Source organism: Salvelinus fontinalis, chromosome 19 (assembly GCF_029448725.1).
Source record: "Salvelinus fontinalis isolate EN_2023a chromosome 19, ASM2944872v1, whole genome shotgun sequence".
Classification (NCBI taxonomy): domain Eukaryota; kingdom Metazoa; phylum Chordata; class Actinopteri; order Salmoniformes; family Salmonidae; genus Salvelinus; species Salvelinus fontinalis.
In genome coordinates this window covers 48,178,432-48,202,068 of record NC_074683.1, presented here as the reverse complement: position 1 = coordinate 48,202,068, position 23,637 = coordinate 48,178,432, and the positions used below count along the sequence as shown (strand labels likewise).

Below are 23,637 nucleotides of genomic sequence, written 5' to 3'. Positions count from 1 at the left end.
ATGCACAACAAATATGAATACAGTATCTGTAACGCCAAATATTCAGTGTCATGAAAATTAACTAATTTGTTTACTTTAATTTAGTTGGTGATCAGCCTACCCTACTCTAGCGCGAAGTTCAAATGCATAAGCAAGTACTGTTCATAGCTAATGTTAGATCAATGAGCTAACGTTAGATCCTGTAGAATAGTCGCTACTAGCTAACTAGCCAGTTACTGGAGCAAGATTGGTTAGACATATAAAGCTCGTAAAATGTGAGGTTTCTGCTCACCTGCCAATAACTGTAATGGTCTTCGCCTCAGAGGAACTCATTTTGCAGGTTTGCTTAGCAGTACATTATTGCAATATTGTAAATTCTCAAAAGAGTCTGCATGCAAAAGTCCTACAACGCCCCTGCTAGTCACGTGATTGTATAGTGCCTTAAAATGTTCAAAATAAAAAAGAGAGAACAAAATACATCATCATTCATCAATTTACCGATTTGCATAATTTTATTAATCATGTGGTAATGCTCTCGGTCATACTTTTGACATTCTAAGCTGATAACATTGGATAAAAGAAACGAGCTAGGGTTTCCACACTGACTATATCGTAAATATTCATGAAATCGAAAATGTGCTTTTTGGTCTTAATTTAAAGTTATGGTTAGGTGTAAGGCTAGCAGTGTGGTGAGGGTTAAGGTTATGTTTAAAATACAATTTTAAGAAGATAAATTGTAGACATAAGCGTGGAGTAAATTCAGATATTAGATAAAAGAGGAGATGGGAATCCCATTCGCCAATGAATGGAGGAACATATAGCGCCCCACCCAGAAGGCTGTCGACCAATCGCGTTCACGTTGTCATGCTGCGTCAAGCGGTTGCTAAACTAATCGTCAAGCAATCCCTTCTGAAAGTCAGGGAAGAGTCAAGAATATGGAGCGAGATACCTGCCAAAAGGTTGAACGTACGCATCGTTAGGGTTGTAAGAAAATCCATAAGTAAAATGTTAGGATAATAAGAAAAGCCATGTGTGAAACATGAAACGTAAACGTGAAATGTAATCAGTGAACATACAAACACCATGTTACAATTATGGACTAACATTTTAGGCTTGAACATATCTTGTATTGCAATTCTGATGTACAATAATAACTTTCAGAGTTTTGGCAGTTTCATCTAAACAACAAAGAAAACGTACACCAAAAGGACTGTGAGGAGTGCTATGTGAACAAGCATAACCTCTCTTGGGTAGGGGGCAGTATTTTCACGTCCGGATGAAAAGCGTGCCCAAAGTAAACTGTCTGTTACTCAGGCCCAGAAGCTAGGATATGCATATAATTGGTAGATTTGGATAGAAAACACTCTAACGTTTCTAAAACTGTATGTCTGTTAGTGTTAGTAGTGTTTCCAAGCGCGTGGAAGAGAGTGCGTTCTTTGGTATTTTTCTCCGGTAAAGACAATAACGATTCTCCGTCTTAAATGTTATAGTTTATTTATTTTTTGGGGTACCTAAGGTTTGATTTTCAATGTTGTTTGACTTGTTTGGAAATGTTTATTAGTAACGTTTGGGATTAATTTTGTATGCATTTTGATAGAGGGAAACTGGGTGGATTATTGACTGAAGCGCGCCAGCTAAACTGAGTTTTTATGGATATAAAGAAAGACATTATCGAACAAAAGGACCATTTGTGATGTATCTGGGACCTTTTGGAGTGCCAACAGAAGAAGATCAAAGGTAAGGCATTTATTATATCGCTATTTCTGACTTTTGTGGCGCACCTGCCTGGTTGAAATGTTTTTCATGCTTTTGTATGCGGGGCGCTGTCCTCAGATAATCACATCGTGTGCTTTCGCCGTAAAGCCTTTTTGAAATCTGACACAGCGGCTGGATTAACAAGAAGTTAAGCCTTATTTTGATGAATTACACTTGTGATTTTATGAAAGTTAAATATTTATAATTCTGTAGTTTGAATTTCGCGCTCTGCAATTTCACCAGATGTTGGCCAGATGGGACGCTACCATCCCACCTGCCCATAAGAAGATAACACAGTATTAAAAAAACAGAATTAAGGGAAACCAGAAAAAGGTATCCTGCACATTTTCAAGTTAAAAGTCTCCATTCTCTATTGCTCCTCAGTTTAGTTTGCCACCGCGAGTCTAGATAGCACTAGCTGTATTATGTGAAGTGAAGTTTCAGTCCGCTAGGTGTATCTCTACAGGCTGGGTATATCTCTGGATGACGTGGACGTCCCCATGCACGCACCATATAAAAATATGACTAATTCAATATTGCACCATCCCATTCTCTGGGCTCTGTCTGCAATCATAACCAGTAGTATCTACCAGGAATAATGAAACATAACCTGTAGTATCTACCAGGAATAATGAATCATAACCAGTAGTATCTACCTGGAATAATGAATCATAACCAGTAGTATCTACCAGGAATAATGAAACAGAATAATAACAGATGTTTGGTGAATCTATGAATTATGTGTGACCACTGGAGTCTTTGCCACTTTAATATGAATTTAAAATAATTTGACATGATTTATATGAATCAGGTCATGAATATATGGACTTTGAAATGAACAAGAGAGGTTAAACGAAGGCTAAGTCTGGCATAAACGTATTCCCACACTTTACAATAACTCTGTTGCAGTGATTTTAGGTAGTCTCCGTACAGGCTATTCCCTCCATCGTGACACTGCTGCCCAGTTGAAGAGCTTGTGATCTCAATGCAGCACAACAGCACCATGTGCATTTGGAAAAGCATCCCTCAGCCTCAGAAGATGCCCTTCTGGAGGCATGCAGCCATAAAGTCATTATACCCTAATGTAGGCCTATTTGCGTACTAGCCAAATAAAGTGCAGAGCATGCATGATATGTGCAACTCATCATTCCAACATATTTGAACATTTAATTCATCCTTCATTCAATTTAGTCAGTCAGTATGTCATCCATTCAGTCATTTGTCTGAGTTGCAATAGGAACTAAGTCAAAGAGAATAGAACAGTCTTATCCATATGTGTATTCAAAATTATCTAAATTCTCCAAAGTTCTTTAGCCTATAACTTTAATAATTCAATGTTTAATTTAGTCCTATTCAAATAAAATATAGGCTTTCAATTTATAGGCATTGCAATTTAGGCTATCATTTTAGGTACTGGTGTCTTGCAGAGTAATTGTAGAACTCTATTTGTGTTTTATAACTGTTTTTATTATAGGGCTCCCTTTAAAAAGAGACCCTAGCTCACAGGCCTCTAAATATATCCTCTAAATAAATGTTAAACAAAATAGTTGAAGAAGCATGTGCAGTGGCTGATCGGGAAAACAGATCTGGCAACAGGAATAAACTATAGATAGTCTTGAACATTTGGTACCCCTTGGCTATTTCACTCAGGACAAATTATAGCCAAGACTTAATCAATATTTTGTTTTGTCTCATTTATTGATATGGATATACAGTGCCTTGCAAAAGTATTCATCCCCCTTGGCATTTTTCCTATTTTGTTGCATTACAACCTGTCATTTAAATTGATTTTTATTTGGATTTCATGTAATGGACATACACAAAATGATCAAAATTGGTGAAGTGAAATGAAAAAAAATTACTTGTTTCAAAAAATTACAAAAAAGGAAATGTGGTGCGTGCATATGTATTCACCCCCCTTGCTATGAAGCCCCTAAATAAGATCTGGTGCAACCAATTACCTTCAGAAGTCTAAGTGTCACATGATCTCAGTATATATACACCTGTTCTGAAAGGCCCCAGAGTCTGCAACACCACAAAGCAAGAGGCACCACCAAGCAAGCAGCACCATGAAAACCAAGGAGCTCTCCAAACAGGTCAGATACAAAGTTGTGGAGAAGTACAGATCAGGGTTGGGTTATAAAAAAAGATCAGAAACTTTGAACATCCCACGGAGCCCCATTAAATCCATTATTAAAAATTGAAAGAATATGGCACCACAACAAACCTGCCAAGAGAGGGCCGCCCACCAAAACTCACGGGCCAGGCAAGGAGGGCATTAATCAGAGAGGCAACAAAGAGACCAAAGATAACCCTGAAGCAACTGCAAAGCTCCACAGCAGAGATTGGAGTATCTGTCCATAGGACCACTTTAAGCCGTACACTCCACAGAGCTGGGCTTTATGGAAGAGTGGCCAGATAAAAAACATTGCTTAAAGAAAAAAATAAGCAAACATGTTTGATGTTTGTCAAAAGGCATGTGGGAGACTCCCCAAACATATGAAAGAAGGTACTCTGGTCAGATAAGACTCAAATGTAGCTTTTTGGCCATCAAGGAAAACGCTATGACTGGCGCAAACCCAACACTTCTCATCACCCCGAGAACAACATCCCCACAGTGAAGCACGGTGGTGGCAGCATCATGCTGTGGGGATGTTTTTCATCGGCAGGGACTGGGAAACTGGTCAGAATTGAAGGAATGATGGATGGCGCTAAATACAAGGAAATTCTTGATTGAAACCTGTTTCAGTCTTCCAAAGATTTGAGACTGGGACAGAGGTTCACCTTCCAGCAGGACAATGACCCTAAGCATACTGATAAAGCAACACTCGAGTGGTTTAAGGGGAAACATTTAAATGTCTTGGAATGGCCTAGTCAAAGCCCAGGCCTCAATCCAATTGAGAATCTGTGGTATGACTTAAAGATTGCTGTACACCAGCGGAACCCATCCAACTTAAAGGATCTGGAGCAGTTTTTCCTTGAAGAATGGGCAAAAATCCCAGTGGCTAGATATGCCAAGCTTATAGAGACATAACCCAAAAGACTTGCAGCTGTAATTGCTGCCAAAGGTGGCTCTACAAAGTATTGACTTTGGGGGGGTGAATAGTTTTCTGTTTTTTTTTGTCTTATTTCTTGTTTGTTTCACAATAAAAAATATTTTGCATCTTCAAAGTGGTAGGCATGTTGTGTAAATCAAATGATACAAACCCCTAACAAATCTATTTTAATTCCAGGTTGTAAGGCAACAAAATAGGAAAAATACCAAGGGGGGTGAATACTCTTGCAAGCAACTGTAGCTTCTGCGTGATGGGGTTGTGCAATCAAATGGCTATAACAAGCCTAGATACAGAGTGGAATTCACTAATACAACAGTCAAAAGGCTTACAGTCCGTTCTCCCAAATACTGGAAAAGTGTGTTTCATTATGTTACATGATCACCACAGTAGCCCCACGCAGCTATAAAAATAAATTATGCAATTATGGCCATTAAATAACACACACAGCATGGCATATTTAGATAGCATAATAGGCCTAGCCTACATCATATTTACTTTCTATTTTGCAGCTCAGGTGGTTATTCTAGACAAGGCGCTTTATCATTCTCACACAAGTCATTTGCTGAAGGCCCAAGCCTAGACTACGCCATCTACTGGTGTAACGTCGTTATTGAATGCAGTTCTAAAACAAGCTCTAGACTTTTATTTTGGCTATGAAACTAATGTCTGGGCTAGAGTTGCTTGATTGACTAGCTACGTTCGGTTCATGTCCTTTGAAGATGCCACATTACTGACAAAAGTTTGTATGTATAAAAAATAAATGTGACCGAGTAAAGGGAGACAAAGTAAGACTTGAATGTGTAAATGTTCATTCATATTTTTACGTACGATCCTAATGATACGTACATTCAAACTTTTGGCAGCTATCTTTCTCCATATGAGAAACCTGCCTATTTTCCTCTAAAGTACATAATGTCACAATTCTTAAGCTATATGATATTACAGAGAACAAGTTATCTCACATCACAGAAAATATTTGTAATGTTGTACTTCTTGTTCAATTCATGCTAATGTTGGGTTTTTGAAATAGTAATTCGTTATCTGTGCCCCACTTTACAGACAACACCCCATCCAACAACTGTGATCTGAGGACTCTTTTTAGTAGCAACTGGTAACGCACTTGGCCCTAACCGCTTCTCCATAATTGCTGACCATCAACCTCCCTCTCCTCATGGTGGGCCAGTTGGGGTTGATACCATGCCAGCCAGGATGCCTGCATGCCCCAGCTGCCCATGTTTTTCAGCAATGTCCGGTACAGACAGGGATGACAGGGAGAGTAGCTGTTCTATCTAAGGTTCAAGGAGACATGCCATTCCACAAACCTGCCCCGGGGACGGTTCCGTAGCCATTGAAGATCCTCCTCTGTGGGCTCTCGGTACAGAGGGTTGTGGTCTTCGGCCAGGTATCACTCATCGAAGTCTGGTATCCGAGGTAATCTGGTTAATGATTGTATAATTGATTAAGTGGCTCTTTATCCTTGTAAAATGTTGACAAGTTGTATAGAACACATTTTATTGCTAAGATGCTCAAACTTAACTTGATAGCTACACTCACCGACAAAGGATACATTTTATCCCTCATGCTGGCCCTGGGCAAACTGGTAAGTTTCCCCTTACTATAGCTGCACATGGCCAGACTTATGGTGGTCTTATCCCCTTTTAATAACGCACTTAACCTTGAAAAATACCATAAGGTCTGAAATAGACACCAACGTCGACATACTGTTCAAACAATTATCTAGGCTAAGTAAAACAAAATTATGTTTTGATCTACTGCTCCGCTAACTAGCTAGCTAAAATGTAGTCAGTGGCTAGCTAAAACAGAGAAAGGGGATGTAAGAAGTTTTTAATAGATTGAACACAGGTCTCTGATCGCGCTGGTGAACGGTAGCTGACAGTGTCGGCTAGAGATGACGTGCGGGTAGCTTCCTGCAGGAATTTGTAGTTTTGCTGAGGTCTGTAAGCCTCCACGAAACACATGCCTTATTTTAAGTGTTTCTAAAATCCCCTATGGGGAAAACTTTATAGTGGAAAAACGATTGGAACAATTTCCCTGTTTGACCACTAGGTTTTATGGGTATTATGACTCATACTGTGGTACTCTATTGTATCCTAGCAAGGGAATTGAGTGCTCTTATCTAATTACATTGCACATTGTTTTATTTAGTATAAGCTTCTGTCTTGTCAATAGGGGGGGCGCTGTTTTCACTTTGGAAAAAATCGTGCCCAAATTAAAATGCCTCGTACTCTATTCTTGATCGTACAATATGCATATTATTATTACTATTGGATAGAAAACACTCTCAAGTTTCTAAAACTGTTTGAATTATATCTGTGAGTAAAACAGAACTCATTTTGCAGAAAACTTCCATACAGGAAGTGAAAAATCTGAAAACGATGCTCTGTTCCAGGGCCTGCCTATTCAATTGCCTAATTTTTATCGATATGCATGCACTTCATACGCCTTCCACTAGATGTCAACAGGCAGTGGAAGGTGGAATGGGGTGTCTAGCTTGATCTGAGGCCGAACAAGAGCTTTTGGAGTGACAGGTCTGGAAATTTCTTTGTCTTCTCTGGCGCGCGAAGTACGTCGACATTGGCTTCTGAAAAGCGTTCGGTATACACGGCGGATATCTCCGGCTCTGATTTTATTTGATACATGTGATAACGTCATAAAGTAGTTTTTTTCAACCGAGTTGTATCAGTTTATTCAACGTTTATTGTGACTTTTGGAATTTTCCGTTCTTTGCGTCAAGAGAAGATGGGCATGTTCGCGCCACATGGCTAGCTAAGGTTGCTAATTCGACAGGAGAAAAGGACATTCTAAAACCAAACAACGATTTATTCTGGACCTAGGACTCCTTGTACAAGATTCTGATGGAAGCTCAGCAAAAGTAAGAACAATTTATGATGTTATTTCGTATTTCTGTGGAAAATGTTGATTCCTATTCTCTGCCGTTTTGGCGGGCGCTGTCTCGCAATAACGCAAGCTGTTTGTTATGGTAAAGTTATTTTTAAAAATCTAATACGGCGGTTGCATTAAGAACCAGTGTATCTTTCATTTGCCATACAGCAAGTATTTTTATGTAAAGTTTATGATGAGTTCTTTGGTCAGATTAGGTGAGTGTCCAAAATAGCTCCGGACATTCTGGTGAATCGATGCTACATATTCACAATGTATAACCACGGTTTGCAGCTCTAAATATGCACATTTTCGAACAAAACATAAGTGTATTGTATAACCTGATGTTATAAGACTGTCATCTGATGAAGTTGGTCAAGGTTAGTGATTAATTTTATATCTTTTGCTGGTTTTTGCGAATGCTATCTATGCGGTGAATAAATGCGGTTGTGTGTTTGGCTATTGTGGTAAGCTAATATAATGCTATATTGTGTTTTCGCTGTAAAACACTTAAAAAAATCGGAAATATTGGCTGGATTCACAAGATGTTTATCTTTCATTTGCTGTACACCATGTATTTTTCATAAATGTTTTATGACGAGTATTTATGTATTTCACGTTGCTCTCTGTAATTATTCTGGCTGCTTTGGTGATATTTTTGATGGTAGCTGCAATGTAAAACTATGATTTATACCTCAAATATGCACATTTTCGAACAAAACATACATTTATTGTATAACATGTTATAAGACTGTCATCTGATGAAGTTGTTTCTTGGTTAGTGACTAATTATATCTCTATTTGGTCGGTTTTGTGATAGGTACCTATGCGGTAGAATAATGGTGAAAATATGCGGTTGAGTCTTTGGCAATTGTGGTTAGCTAATAGAAATACATATTGTGTTTTCGCTGTAAAACATTTTAAAAATCGGAAATGATGGCTCGATTCACAAGATGTTTATCTTTCATTTGCTGTATTGGACTTGTGATTTCATGATATTTATATGCTATTATTTACTTGTGGCGCTATGCTAGGCTATGCTAGTCAGCTTTTACTGATGAGGATGCTCCCGGATCCGGGATGGGTGTTAAGTAAAGGTTAAGCATCCTAAATAATGCCATAGATTCCGTTTTTGAAAAATAGTCAACTTGAAGGCAAAAAAAAAAAGGAAGCATGATGTAAGATGCGAACTTGGTATTGCAACTGATTACAGTATAGACTACTAAACCAACAATTTACCGCAGCAATACCTTTTAATATATATTGTTTTATCTGGTTAGCGAAGAAAGTATCAAGACATCTTTTCCATTTCATTTAAGTCTTAACTGTAAGTAGTCAGTATCTATTCGTAATTTAACTTATTTAATGAGCTAGTTAATGAGCTAGCTAGCTGGCCAACTGGTTGATCTGATGAACTGCCATAGTAGCTAGGCTAACTACTATAGTTTGCCTTGTGAGTCAATGCCATTCTGATTCTTTATAGCTACTGTCTGTCAGTCAGTCAGTGTGCTTTGATGTGTGAGGATCTGTGTTTATTGCACTATAACCCAATACTACATCACGTGATTGAATATTAGCAACTGTTGGCCTAGGTGCCTGGGTGTCTGTGTGTGTGTGCTGGAAGTAACAGTTAGCCCCAGATAAGTGCGCTGGGAAGCTGTGGTTAGCCTTGAGCGAGAACAGTGTGCTTTCTATGCAGGTGCAAGTGGCTCAAACAATGTTACAGAGCTGTCTGACCTCAGTCTCTGGGGTGTGGGAGCGTAATCTACACAGCAACAGCGCCGGACACCAAGGAGCTCCAAGAGACTGGGACCAGTCTGAGCGCCAGCGATAGGCTGAGCAAAGTTTAAACCACGCTCAGCCTCTACTGTGACGGGTTGGAACTATGTCTATCACCGTATAAGAACAGCTGTTTACTTACATCCTGCCAGTTCTCTGTTCTATCCTGCGAGGTGATACAGAGGTGATACAGAGAACCCGTATATACAAAAATTGCATTTACCATTTATCGCTTGAGTTTAATAAAAATACTTAAAGTATATTCGGTGACTCTGAATCACATGTTGTCCTGATACCAGATTTGAATTGACGCAAATCCCTTAGATGCAATGCATCAAATCTAAAACTTATTTTGTTGCCCTCCTTCACATAGCCTGACAGATTCGCAGAGGAGATGGAGCATGTGCATCTTGCTGCTGACGAAGAAGATGACCTATACTCGGGCTACAACAAACAATCAAACATTTGATTCGGAGTTAGTTTTAGCAAGCCTCGTGTCTTTGAATTAGAGTACTGCCTCATCTTCACTCTTGTTTCATACTGAATTTATGATGAATTATAGTATTGTTGAGTTCATATCTTGTGTTTAACAGGAGCTTGACAATGATGCTGGTTTTCAGCAAGCAGTCAGGCCAGCCATGGGAGAAGGCCCCATGTTATAACAGTGTAATTTACAGTTAGTCGAGATATGGCATAATTAAAGCAATGTGCTAATGGCAATAAAAACTGAATTGAGTTCTACATTATTTGTGTTTATTTTCTAAGATGACTGCCAAGTTTCCTGGCATTGCCATTGGAGGACAGGCTTTGGGAACCTCTTTTGGAGTAAGTATGGATTGTGTAAGATTTGGTTTACTTGTTGCAGCATGTTGATTGTAAATCAATGTTTCAGTGATGGGTAGACTATAAAGTAGGTTTAAGATTGAATTTTGGTACTGTGATTCTAAGTATGGGATGCAATCAAATTGTTCACAGATTAATGAAAAGAAGGCACATAGAGCCAATATCAATTTAGAAGATATAGAGTATTTTATTGCATTTGAGCATGTTTTGAGATTTCAAGAACAAGGTTTGGCAGTGAGAGCGGGCTTCTGAAGGTGAGAACTCGGGTCATGGTATACTTGCCAGCAAGTGAGGTGATGTGAGGTTAAATGTTAGCTAAGTGTTGAGACAGGGTTATATAGCAAACACCTGAACACATAAAGCCATGATTTTAAATATGTTTTTAGAGAAAATACCTTGTCTGTAAAAAGTATCTGATTATTTAGTAATGAGTTGATGGGGTTTTATCTTTTTTTTTTAAACCACGCACTATTGCATAAATGCATGTTCTAATTTGTAAATCTGTCTTTAATGCTGTGACTTGCAGTCTAGGATGCAAATGGCCTCACCTATGGGCAGACCCATGACTGGAGCTGTACAGGTGTGAGCATCAGTATTCAGTTCCTCTAGTTTTCCTACTGCCCACTGGGCACACACTGGTTGAATCAACTTCATTTACATCTCATTTCTATGACGTTGAACTAACGTGGAATAGATGTTGAATTGACGTCTGTCCTCAGTGGGTGGATTCTAATATCTCGTGAACAGACACATGTAACACTGGTATCGTAGTGTCAGTCAACAGACTGTGGGATAAGACGACTAACAAGGAACTTTATTCCGGTACAGCTAGGCCTACAGTATGACTGCAGTCAGAGCAGCAGGCTACTCTTCAGCCATGACCAGAGGGGAGTTTACCAGGGAGGGAGAGTGCTGTGTGTTGGTCACATTCACTAGTTTATTGGAGACCACAAGTATAGTATCGCCAGCAGCATACCACCCTGCATACCACTGCTGGCTTGCTTCTGAAGCTAAGCAGGGTTGGTCCTGGTCAGTCCCTGGATGGGAGACCAGATGCTGCTGGAAGTGGTGTTGGAGGGCCAGTAGGAGGCACTCTTCCTCTGGTCTAAAAAAAAAAAATATCCCAATGCCCCAGGTCAGTGATTGGGGACACTGACCTGTGTAGGGTGGCGTCTTTCGGATGGGACGTTAAACGGGTGTCCTGACTCTCTGAGGTCGTTAAAGATCCCATGGCACTTATCGTAAGAGTAGGGGTGTTAACCCCGGTGTCCTGGCTAAATTCCCAATCTGGCCCTCAAACCATCATGGTCACCTAATAATCCCCAGTTTACAATTGGCTCATTCATCCCCCTCCTCTCCCCTGTAACTATTCCCCAGGTCGTTGCTGCAAATGAGAACGTGTTCTCAGTCAACTTACCTGGTAAAATAAAATAAAATAATAGAACGTAATATCAAAACCTGTTTCTTATATTTTCAGGTTCTGCATTTGACCCACTGGGTCAGTCCAAAGGACCAGCTTCTCTGTTGGAGGGAAAAAGTGAAGATACGTAAGTGTTTGTTTCTGTCTCTGCTGCTGACCCTCATTTCAATATGCGATTCTCAGGATTTCTCCTGTGATTCTGTAGGATGATGAAGGTATAATGATGGTTAGCATGATTGAGGTATATTGACGGCCATGTTGTTTTCAGGCCAGATAAGAAGGCGAAGGTCCTGAAGAAGGTGAATGACCTGATAGAGGAGAGTTGCCTGGCGCACAGCTGTGGAGTCCTACAGTTGGTCAGTGTACCCCTGCCTCATATCTGTACAGAATGATTTAGAGACATCACAGACTCAGGAATGTGTAATGCTTTACCTCTAACATCGTTATTTCTACCATTGTTATTACAGTCCCTAGATCAGCGGTTCCCAAACCAGGGGTCACGACCCCATTTGAGAATTTCCAAAATCCTCGTAAAAAAAAATATATAATATCATCTTTGTCTCTCAAAATCTTTTAAATGCGGTTAACCTTAAAAATATAAATTAAAATCTAAAAGTAAAAACCAGAGAGCACACTTAGATCAGGGAAATGGTCGCACTTGATGGTTGGACTTGATTCATTCCCACAGTGAATGGCTAAGCCCAGTACGCTATAAAACCACACGCTATTGCAGAGACTGATATGGTGAAAACAATGTGTGGAGAGGCAGAGGCACAGAAACTCACATCAATACCTTTGTCAGATAACACTGTGAAACTAAGAATTGATGCTATAGCTAGAAGTCAGGAGGAAACTCTTGACTGATGGACTCAAACTCCTCACCTTATGCCCTCTAAATTAACGTTAGCTGTGAGGGCCGAGACGCATCGACTTATGTCCGCTACATGTCGGGGGATGCTATTCACAAGGACATATTGTTCTGTCTCAAGATTCTCAAGCATGAAACAGTACAAGGGATTCGTGGCTATATTGACGAAAAACAGATTCCATGGGATCGAATGGTGGGCTTCTGCACAGATGGGGCTCCATCTATCACCGGACGGCGGGCAGGCCTCTGCACTCTAGTTATGAATGTGTCTCCCTCTGCCATGTGAACGCATTGTATGATACACCCACTGAGCTATAATAGATACCCCGAGAGCAACTGGCGGCAGAAGAGCTGAGCGCAGAACTCGGAAATATGCAGTACAGGTAAGTGCGGTTGTAAACTAAATCGCACACGCCTGTTCGCAAAACTATCAAATCATGACAATGTTCTATTTCATACCGAGGCTTGGTGGTTATCGAGGGGGAGTGTTGGAAAGATTTTTCGAATTGAGAGAGAAACTGTTGTCATTCGCAATGGATACCATTTAAAAAATAAATAATTAAACAGACTTACACTTTCTGTGTAATGAAAATAAAATGTGTCTCCTTGCCTATCTAACAGATATATTTGGAGAACTGAACGCAAGCATGCAGCGGAAATACAAAATAATTCTATAGATGAGTCACCGAATCAGCAAAATCTGTTTGACTGTGATCCTGGCTCAGTTGACATGCCGGTAAATTAAGTAGATCAGCTGCTCGAGCTGACCGAATGCTGCAGACAACGCATTCACGTGCCACTATTGAGGAGTTTTGGTTCCCGATTCAAGGGAAATACGGTGCTGTCTCCCTCCGAGCATTACAACTCATGGTACGCTGATTCAGTGCTCTCATCTGTATTAAAAAACAATATTGACCAAGGTTGGATGTGACAGGAGAGATGCCCCCCGTACTTCGAGAAGCTCCAACGCGATATGCATCAAGGACACCCATCTCATTAGTGGTGGTGAGATAAGAGAAATTGTCAGACTAATTTGCAATTTATTGTCATAGCCCCAAATTAAAAGTATATGATGGTGAGTTGAGAATACAATCAGAAATACTGTTAGAATGTTTTGCAATTGATTGCCATGGCCCCAATTTAAAAAAGTAATCATTGGCTGTTAATTACATAATTATTTTTCCACATGGTTGGGGTCACGAGAATTTTCAGGTATTAAAATGGGGTCATGGGCCAAAAAAGTTTTTGAACCCCTGCCCTAGATAGAGGCAGGGTGGAAGGACAGAGCATTGGCGAGACAGAGGGAGCAATCAGGCAATGCAGACCACATCAACCTGGACCTTACCTGCTCTGTGAGTACAATAACAACTGCCAATAGAAATACTAATCAGTCCACATCACCTGGACCTCACATGCTTGTGAGACACAATGTATTTTAAGGTAAATTTTGGTCTGATCACAGGGATCAGAGTTGATATTTAGGTATTTTATTATCTTGGAGACTCAATACACTAATAATGACATGTACGCAGAGGCCCTGAACACTTACCAGATCATCGTAAAGAACAAGATGTTCAGTAATGCAGGAGGGTGGGAGAAGGATGTCATATTTTAGATTAGCCACTGAAATGACAGACCAGCACTGATGAGCATTACTGGGCCAAACACCTGTTTGTCAGAAAACTATTTTTTACTTTCTTTCCAGGAAGGTTAAAAGTGAACATGACCAACATCTACTTCAAGCAGAAGGATAAAGATCATGCAGAACATCAATGTGGTCTTCATCCCCATGGGCAAGTACTCTGACGCTCTGAGCGAGAGCCCCAACAGCTTTAACTTGATCCTGTGTGTTACCACGCCATTGGAGACATAGAAAGGATGAAGAAGGCTTTTCCGAAGCTCATCTGTGTCTTCTGGGGGATCGACAAGTACATCCCACCCAACGTGAGCACTTCTATTCTATTCTCAAACTGAACATAGTCAGCACAGTGAAGGGTACACTACACTATCAGTCCAGTCTGCACGCTTCAGCACATGGAAAGTTCTAGGCTTTATTGTAGTACGACTTACTGCATGTTATGCTTCTCAAGTCATCTACGTTAGTTTTGTTTTCAGGATGACACCCATGCCAACTTGGTGATTGAAGCCATCAAGAACGACAAGCTTCACCAAATGGAGAGAGAACGATAACAGTCTTATTTATACATTATACAAAACATCACTGTTCATCTGTATGAAATGTTTCAGCCATTGTATTTGGCCGCTGGAATCTGTTCTCTTGACTGCAGGAAAGCCCTGGCTGAGAAATTCATCATGACATGAGCCAAGCTCATCTCCCCAACATTCGCTGCTGGATTTGACTAGTGTTTTTCCAAACCTCAACACTAGAGAGCAATACAGGGTAAATGTGGGCTGGCGTCCCCTTGGTACAGTAATGGCAATACTCTGTGTGGTTGTTTCTGTAGATGTGTGAACATGGTGAAGAGTTTCCAGTATAACGACCTAGAGATCACCAAAGCCATCACCTACCTGAGACAGAGGGACTTCAACCAGGTTGGTGTGTGTCACCGTCTTCCCTTGTACCACATGAAGGAAATTGCATGTTTTTCACTCCATCCTGTCTGTATGTGTGTACGTTGTATTTTCTGTCTATGTATCAGTTTCTCCCTTCAGCTGTTTCACCACAGCTTTTCTCCTCTTCACTCCCTCCATTTTGTTTGTTTTCCTTTTCTCCATGACTCTTAAGCTCAAGGTATGTGTTATACTCATTTGTTTGTATGTGTAATGTCCTTGTCATATGTTGTGAGGTGTGTGTTTGTATGCTATATGACTGTGTAAATGGTATAGTGATGCTAAGTGATTGGGTTCCTTCTACAGGCTGAGGAGACTCTGAAGACGTTTGAGAAGAAAGACAGCAGAGTGAAGAGTGCTGCAGCCACTAAGCTCTCCTTCCTCAACTTCCTGGTAAGACCCTCTCATTCTGATTATCGATATTATATAGTCATATTAGGGAAATACTCCTATATTCAATCATCATTAGCGTACTTCCTTGAACTGTATGGCATATGTAGATCTCTTGGTGAGATTACCTCTGACCCATCACAAGAAGGACTATGACCAGGCTGACCGCTATACTGACCTGGCCATGACGACCGACCGCTACAACCCAGCGGCGCTCATCAACAAGGACGATACAGTGTTTGTGAAGAAGGACTATGAGAAGGCTACAGAGTTCTAAAAGGAGGCTCTCCGGAACGACTTGTCCTGCACTGAGGCCCTACTGTATATAACCTGGGTAAATAAAACAGTCAGGACTCAGCAAGATCATTGGGAGCTCAGGGATCTGTTTAATATGCTATTATCAATCTTGCGCCGTAGTCTTCCTTTTCTCACAGAATGTGCTTTTTCCTCAGGTCTGACCTGTAAGCATCTGGGGCGTCTGGAGGAGTCTCTAGACTGTTTCCTGAAGCTCAAAGCCATTCTGAGGAACAGCGCTCAGGTCATGTGGCAGCTAGCCAATCTGTATCCTCACAGAATACTGGGTCTTTGAGCGTTGCCTAAAAACAATGTTATTTAAGGAGCGCTTGTCTACAACTTAGAGCGTTAGTATAATATATAGAGGGCTACATGTTTTGCGTATATGTGATCCTTGACTGCAGCTCAGCTTTGAGATGTTGGAGGACCCCCATCAGACCATAGAGTGGCTGATGCAGCTGATTCGTGTGACACCCACAGACCCCCAGGTGATGGCCGAACTGGGAGAGCTCTAAGACAGCGAGGGAGACAGTCTAAGGCCTTCCAGTACTACTACGAGGTCAATCTCTCTCAACGCAGTACTGGGATTTTCTATCATCAGATAATCATGATATACTTCTAAGTTTCAATGCTTATCACAATGTATCTGTATATTATTTTGATTCACAAGTCTAAATTGTAGGAACTACTGTAGTTGATTACAAAAATCAGTCGCATGAAGACTTTGGGTGAAATCTGAACTGTCTCCATGGTCTTTGTTCTTGTTCAATCCTTGAGGTATTCCCCCTCCAACATTGACGTTATTGAGTGGCTGGGGGCCTACTACATTGACACTCAGTTCTGTGAGAAAGCCGTCCAGTACTTTGAGCCACACTAATCCAGTAAGTCTGTAGTCCTCATCTCACTATAATATTGCTGTGTATGTGTCTTGAGTTTGTACATCATAATGTAACAAGTGATATGCTTTGTTTGTTGTGCCTCTATTCTGGCATATCTGCCCAGTAGCTTGGGGACAAAGTAATGTTGTATCATGCCCCTGCAGTATTGATAACTTGTCAAGTCGTTTCATGCGAACTCAAGTCTTAGGCCTTAGACTCCAGTACTTTGAGCCACACTAATCCAGTAAGTCTGTAGTCCTCATCTCACTATAATATTGCTGTTTCTATTTCGCAACAAAGCCTCCTTCACTCACGCCGCCAAACTTACCCTAGTAAAACTGACTATCCTACCGATCCTCGACTTCGGCGATGTCATCTACAAAATAGCTTCCAATACTCTACTCAGCAAACTGGATGCAGTTTATCACAGTGCCATCCGTTTTGTTACTAAAGCACCTTATACCACCCACCACTGCGACCTGTATGCTCTAGTCGGCTGGCCCTCGCTGCATGTTCGTCGTCAGACCCACTGGCTCCAGGTCATCTACAAGGCTATGCTAGGTAAAGCGCCGCCTTATCTCAGTTCACTGGTCACGATGGCAACACCCACCCGTAGCACGCGCTCCAGCAGGTGTATCTCACTGATCATCCATAAAGCCAAAACCTCATTTGGCCGCCTTTCCTTCCAGTTCTCTGCTGCCTGCGACTGGAACGAATTGCAAAAATCTCTGAAGTTGGAGACTTTTATCTCCCTCAACAACTTTAAACATCTGCTATCTGAGCAGCTAACCGATCGCTGCAGCTGTACATAGTCCATCGGTATATAGCCCACCCAATTTACCTACCTCATCCCCATACTGTTTTCATTTATTTACTTTTCTGCTCTTTTGCACACCAGTATCTCTATTTGCACATGATCATCTGATGATTTATCACCCCAGTGTTAATCTGCCAGATTGTAATTATTCGCTCCTATGGCCTATTTATTGCCTACCTTCTCATGCCTTTTGCACACATTGTATATAGATTCTCTTTTTTCCCCTACTATGTTATTGACTTGTTTATTGTTTACTCCATGTGTAACTCTGTGTTGTTGTCTGTTCACACTGCTATGCTTTATCTTGGCCAGGTCGCAGTTGCAAATGAGAACTTGTTTTCAACTAGCCTACCTGGTTAAATAAATAAATAAATAAAAAGTGAAGTGGCAGTTTATGGTGACCAGCTGCTACAGGAGAAATGGTGAGTTTATCATCCACGTCAAAGTGAGTTATTATGTAAATAAAACATTTTGTCAGAATGAATTTGTTATCACCCTTACCGAGATAGAAATAATTACATGTGCAATAACTTGAACACTGCTGCTCCTTGTTCCTTCATCCTCAGGAAACTACCAGAAAGCCATGGAGACTTACAAAGACATCCACCGGAAATTCCTGGAAAACATTGAATGTAATCCACCCAATCCCTTCTTGCCCTCTCAGCATTACTTCTCTAATGTAATGGTTTATAAACAATTATGTATTGATGCTGACATCTCTATGGGTGTGTGTTTTTCCCATGTCCCCCTACAGGCCTGTGTTTTCTGGTGAGGCTGTGCACAGACATGGGTCTGAAAGAGGTCCAGGACTACGCCACCAAACTGAAGAAGGTGGAGAATATGAAGGAGATCAGGTACTCTACTTACTAACTACACTCTTGTCTAAGGCTACTGACAGTGACACAACACCATTTGGAGGCACTAGAGACTTTGGCTTCACTGTGTCTTTCCTATGGAAACCAGACAGAGAATACCGACAGCTCACTGAATCAGAACCATCTGCTCCTAAATCAGCACTGAGATTTTCTTGGATCAGAACGGTCCTTCTAAGGAGCGAATCTCTCATTCCTGCTCTGTTGTTAACTGGCCCAAGCTTTGCTGACATGATGTCTGTGGCTGTTTTTGCTCTCTGCAAGTCTCTTTGTTTTCACTATAGAAACCAACAAACAGTTGGATAAATCAGAGAGTGTCTGTGTTGTTGTTTTGGTTGATGGTGGATTTGAACAGAGACATCTCTTTCTCTCTACACTAGCGGGTTAAGTTGCCACGGGAGGGCAGTGCTAGAGGGGCCCGGAGAGAGGGCAGCGCCAGCAGTGGTGATTGACCCGGCTCTAACAGGACCCTAAACACCTCCATATGTCTACACACATCTCCAACCCTGTTTAGTTATATATGGATAGTATTCAATCATAAAAATTCATTTCACCAATGATCTATTTTCTCTTCACTGCTGTCTTGAAAGTGGGCACCCCGAACCCTGTCCGCACCCCGCCTAAGAAGGCCATTGGTACGAATAGACATTAGATAGTAATAGAAAAAGAGCTGTTTCAGACTTTCAGTATGACATGATGTTTATCTGTCTAATCCCACTGTCGCTAATCCTAACCCAATACATTTCCATTACATCTCTGACCCGGACTTTCTCTTCTGATAGTAACCCTTTCCTACCTATTCAATTAACCTTTTATAATTGCTCTTTGCCCCACTGCTGTACCTGGGTGTGTTTCGACAAGGGGTACTTCTGACCCGGTCCGCACCCCACCTAAGAAGGCCATCGGTACAAGTCTTCTCTGTGTAGATACAGTATGTGCCCCTTTCCAATACTTTTAATCCAGCTGTTCCAACTGCTGTCACTTTTCTGTACTAACTAGAACAAGTTAAAACAACATTGTTATTCTGGCTTGACCATGTGAAAACAATTATTACTACGAAACCGTCATTGGCACATAAAGGGTCAAAGGCCTTTGATTGACTACATACTACTTGCCCAAAGAATCTCTGAAATTTGTCCATGACCAGACTAGTTATTGTGGTTTCCTACACTAGATATGCTCTGCCCTTTTATGTTATAATAGTAATGGCTTAGTTCTACAGTATGCAGTATACTTGCTGATGTTTTCAGTGTTGAAGCAATAATTATCATGCCATATTCCATGTTTTTAAAAAACACAGCTAATCCTCCATCAGCACTCGGTAGTGAAGTGGCCTGTACAAATGTTTACACAAGCTTAGTCTTTCAGTCATTTACTCTTTTTTATTCTCTTATGGCACTTCAGAGATGGATAACAAAGCAGATGAGCAGGACAGTGGTACACTTTGTTTGTGTGGCAGATTGGTCTGGTATTTGGTGTTTTATTAGGATCCTCATTAGATCACACAAACAGTGTGCTAACCCTTTACACAAAGACACACCACACTGTTTACTCTCCAACTGTCATTTTAAATTCCCTTTGTGCTCGCTTCATGCTGCTCTAGCTTGATCCTTTAAACTATCCTTGTTCTTCCCTGTCATTCTTCTGTCTTCCTTTTCTCTTTCCACGTTTTTCTTCTGGATCTGTTCTCTCTCTCATCCCGGGCCTAAACACAGTCCTCTGCTGTGTTGGGATTAGTTACTTTAAAGTTATTAGTCGTTACATTTAAGGCATTATTTATTTGTGTTACTTTTATGAAAAATATCTGTTTGTTTGACTGCTGGAGGGAGCATGGTGAGCTGCGCGCTCTACCAAACAGGCTACTTACTAACTCAGGTTTGAGCATCAATGTCTTTCATCTGGTGCACTGCTTTCCTGTGATAGCGCAGAACTTGTAGACTATCTCACGGGCTACATAATTAGCCATATATACTGTAAGCCAAACATCTGTACAGATTTCCTATCTTTTCATTCAAAATCTCTCTCGAGCAGCCAGTTCTGGTTATAGACTGCATGTACACGGACTCATAGAGATGTATAGAAGGCACATTTGCCACTAGATGGGGGAAGCCCTCTGTGGGCTTTGCTATCACAGAAGCGATCAATGGCAAAGATCAGAGGTGCACCCTCCTATACATTTCTATGGACAGCAGCTGTCATGACATTTCTCCAAACACCCTTTCCCTGCTCCCCCGAGAGCTAAATGAGGAAACAAGTCGAGATTGGATCATGGAAACACGCCCGGTAGAGATATGATTCTGAAAGTAACGCACGCGTTGTTTGACAAAGTAACTGTAATAATGCTACCCAATTTGAAAAAGTCACGCATTACTTTACGCCATTTCTCATGAAAGTAATCTGACTACATCATTTTTTTGTCGTTTGTCAAATACACTAAGCCAGGTGAAAGTGTTAAGGTATAAAGTAACTGTTTAGGTAAAAGTAAAGGAATAAACGTTTTCCAGTATGTTAGAAAAAGAAACACAAACATTTGAATTCTCAATTTCAATGACTGAACTACAGTCTAGCTCTACATTCCCAATTCACAGCGTCCAAGAAATCTTCTAGCAGGCTGCTGTTAGCTATGTATGCCAGGAATGACTCCCTCCTGTAACTCGCCACCTCAAGAGAATGTTTGCACTGATCACATTGCAAAGAGAGACCTGAAAATACTCTCAGATATTTGAGAGAACCTCCCTTCTTGCATACACCCCTAAGAGTTTCCCCTCTTTTGACCCTCTTGACTACTAACTCGGAATACATAGTGCTTATACATGCACATTTTGGAGTGGTCGTTATTTAGAAACTGGGGTTATTACGGTTATTTTACTTCAGCAAAGTCATCTACTTATGACTACTCTAACTGAGGATCCAGTATGGTTTAAAAGCACTTCTCAGACACTTCCAAATCAATGGTGCCCTTTGATCTAAATGTGTAAGCTGCCCTCTTCTTGCGCAGGGAGGTCTGATCACACCAACAGTTGACAGCTGACCCTTTGACAGGGAAATACATAGCTAGACACTCATGGTATGTGCAATACATTTTTTCTCAGTTTTGAGGCAGAAAAAGGGGTTGCTTTTCCACTAGAAATCTCACTGCATTTTTTTGGTGAGTGGGGCCTTTGAAAGGCTGTGATTTGAGGATTGTGAGGCCCAACGGAATATTGGGCCTCCTCCTCTTCCTGTTTTTGTGGTTGGAGTTGTTTCCATGACTACCTGGTTGCCAGATGTGAGTGTCTCTTGCCTGTCCCCCACTTTTCTGGACCGCCATACGGACCTATCATCTGAGCCTAGAGCTGCCACACATTCCCTCTCCCTCCTTCTTTCTCTCAAACACACACAGAGGAAAGAGAAGCATGTGGTATTCAACAGCCTCTCATTGTTTATCCCTCTCTAACAGAGTGTAACAATCATTGCTAAATGTGATCCATGCAGTTACAGGGTAATGAAGGGGCCAGTTCCAACAGTAGGCAAGCAGGTTCATCCTGTGTCATTTTCTCAGACAGTGGGCACCGCAGCCATGGCACCAGCGCCAAGGCTGAGCGCAAAGATGAAGGCACTGCCTGGCACCAACGAACCCTACGAGGTCAGCAGCCAGTGAGACATACACACTGCCTCCCTCCACCTTCAACAGTGAAGATGTGCAGTGTAGGTTTTTTGTCTTCCATTGTACAACTCTACCGCAGTCTTTCAATGGTGTTCCAACTCTTTCCTCTCTGCCATCATTTTCACATTAGGCCCCTGATCCATCTTAACACCTTGTGGACAGAAGCATTACAGAGGCCCAGACTAAACAGACAGACTTATATAGAGAGAAGCAGTATACCATCAATCTGTCTATAGGCAGTGGACCATAGACCACACACTCTACCTCTCTGTCAGCACTAACACAGCTGTCACCTTCATGAAGTAACTTACCCTCTCTTTCCTAACATTGATTTTCAGGGGATTGGTCTTGTGTTCCCCTTACAATATTTTTAGTCTGTGCTGCTACGATAGTTTATACATTTCACTTACAGTGGAGTTCTAATGTGGGTGTCACTGTGGACACCCCACAGTATCTGCAGGGAGTGTGGTACACAGTTGCCACATATGGCGAGTGATCATGTGTGCAATATGATGATCAATAGTAACTGAATGTGTTTGTGTGCGTGTAGATGCCTCCTATGTGGATCCACCAAAGACTGCATCCAAGAAGCACATAGAGGATGACGACTTTGCTGATGAAGAGTTGGGAGACGACCTACTACCGGAGTAGCCAGTTCCAAGTTCCCCTGATTTCCTCCTCCCCTCCTTGACAGTAAGGGTGTTTTCACATATGAAATTCGGTACACTGGTTCAGTTTCCTGGAGCGTTTGTGAGAATCCTACAGAATATGTTTCGCTTTCACAAGACTTGAAAATAACAGTTTCAGGGTGCGATTAGCAAGCCGCACATTTTACATGATGTTAGTGAGCTAGCTAGGTAGCTTGTTTACAATGGGCAAAAAGGTTCCATGCGACTCGCGCTGACGCATTACAATACCTGGTACTCTGGTCCTGGATCTTGGACCCGCTACTATAGCATGGATCCGGATCATAAGGTTATTTGTGAACAACAAGTTCAAAGAATCTATACATCCCATTCCACCAGAGTGGTGCAAACTGAGATGATTATTTTCCCATATGCTAGCCTGGATGCATTTTATCACCTGGAAACTTTCTGGGAAAATCCATTGTTATTAACTCTATGGTAACCTCAGGACAGTAATATAGTTTTAACCCAGTTTAGAGGCTCTTCATTTAAATGTATACTTTATAAAATATGTTTATATTGCAAAGCACTATTTGTTGTAATTCGCAAGTCTTCCCTGGCTTTTTGTGTTCTGACTGAGGCAAAGAAGTGCATATATGCATCTGATTTGTCTATTTTCAGATAATAAAAAAAGTGTCACCATACATTGTTGCTCTTGTTAATTTTGGATGCATGGGTTTGGATGTTGAAAATATTAATTATAAACCAGGTTGTTCGAGCCCTGAATGCTGATTTTCTGAAAGCTGTGGTATATCAGATTGTATACCACGGATTTGACAAAACATTTATTTTTACTATTCTAGTTATGTTGGGAACCAGTTTATAATTGCAATAAGGCACCTCTGGGGTCTATGGGCAATATAGCACATTTAAGGGCTGTAT

The 23,637-nt window shown here is 41.1% G+C and overlaps 2 pseudogenes; one reads left to right on the top strand and one right to left on the bottom strand.

The window, feature by feature from the left end:
* The window catches only part of LOC129816887 (lambda-crystallin-like), a 28,567-nt pseudogene extending 28,146 nt beyond the window's left edge, over window positions 1-421 (bottom strand).
* A 5,561-nt stretch (window positions 422-5,982) lies between these two features.
* Window positions 5,983-23,399, top strand: LOC129816882 (intraflagellar transport protein 88 homolog; annotated as a pseudogene).
* The last annotated feature ends 238 nt before the right edge of the window (window positions 23,400-23,637 follow it).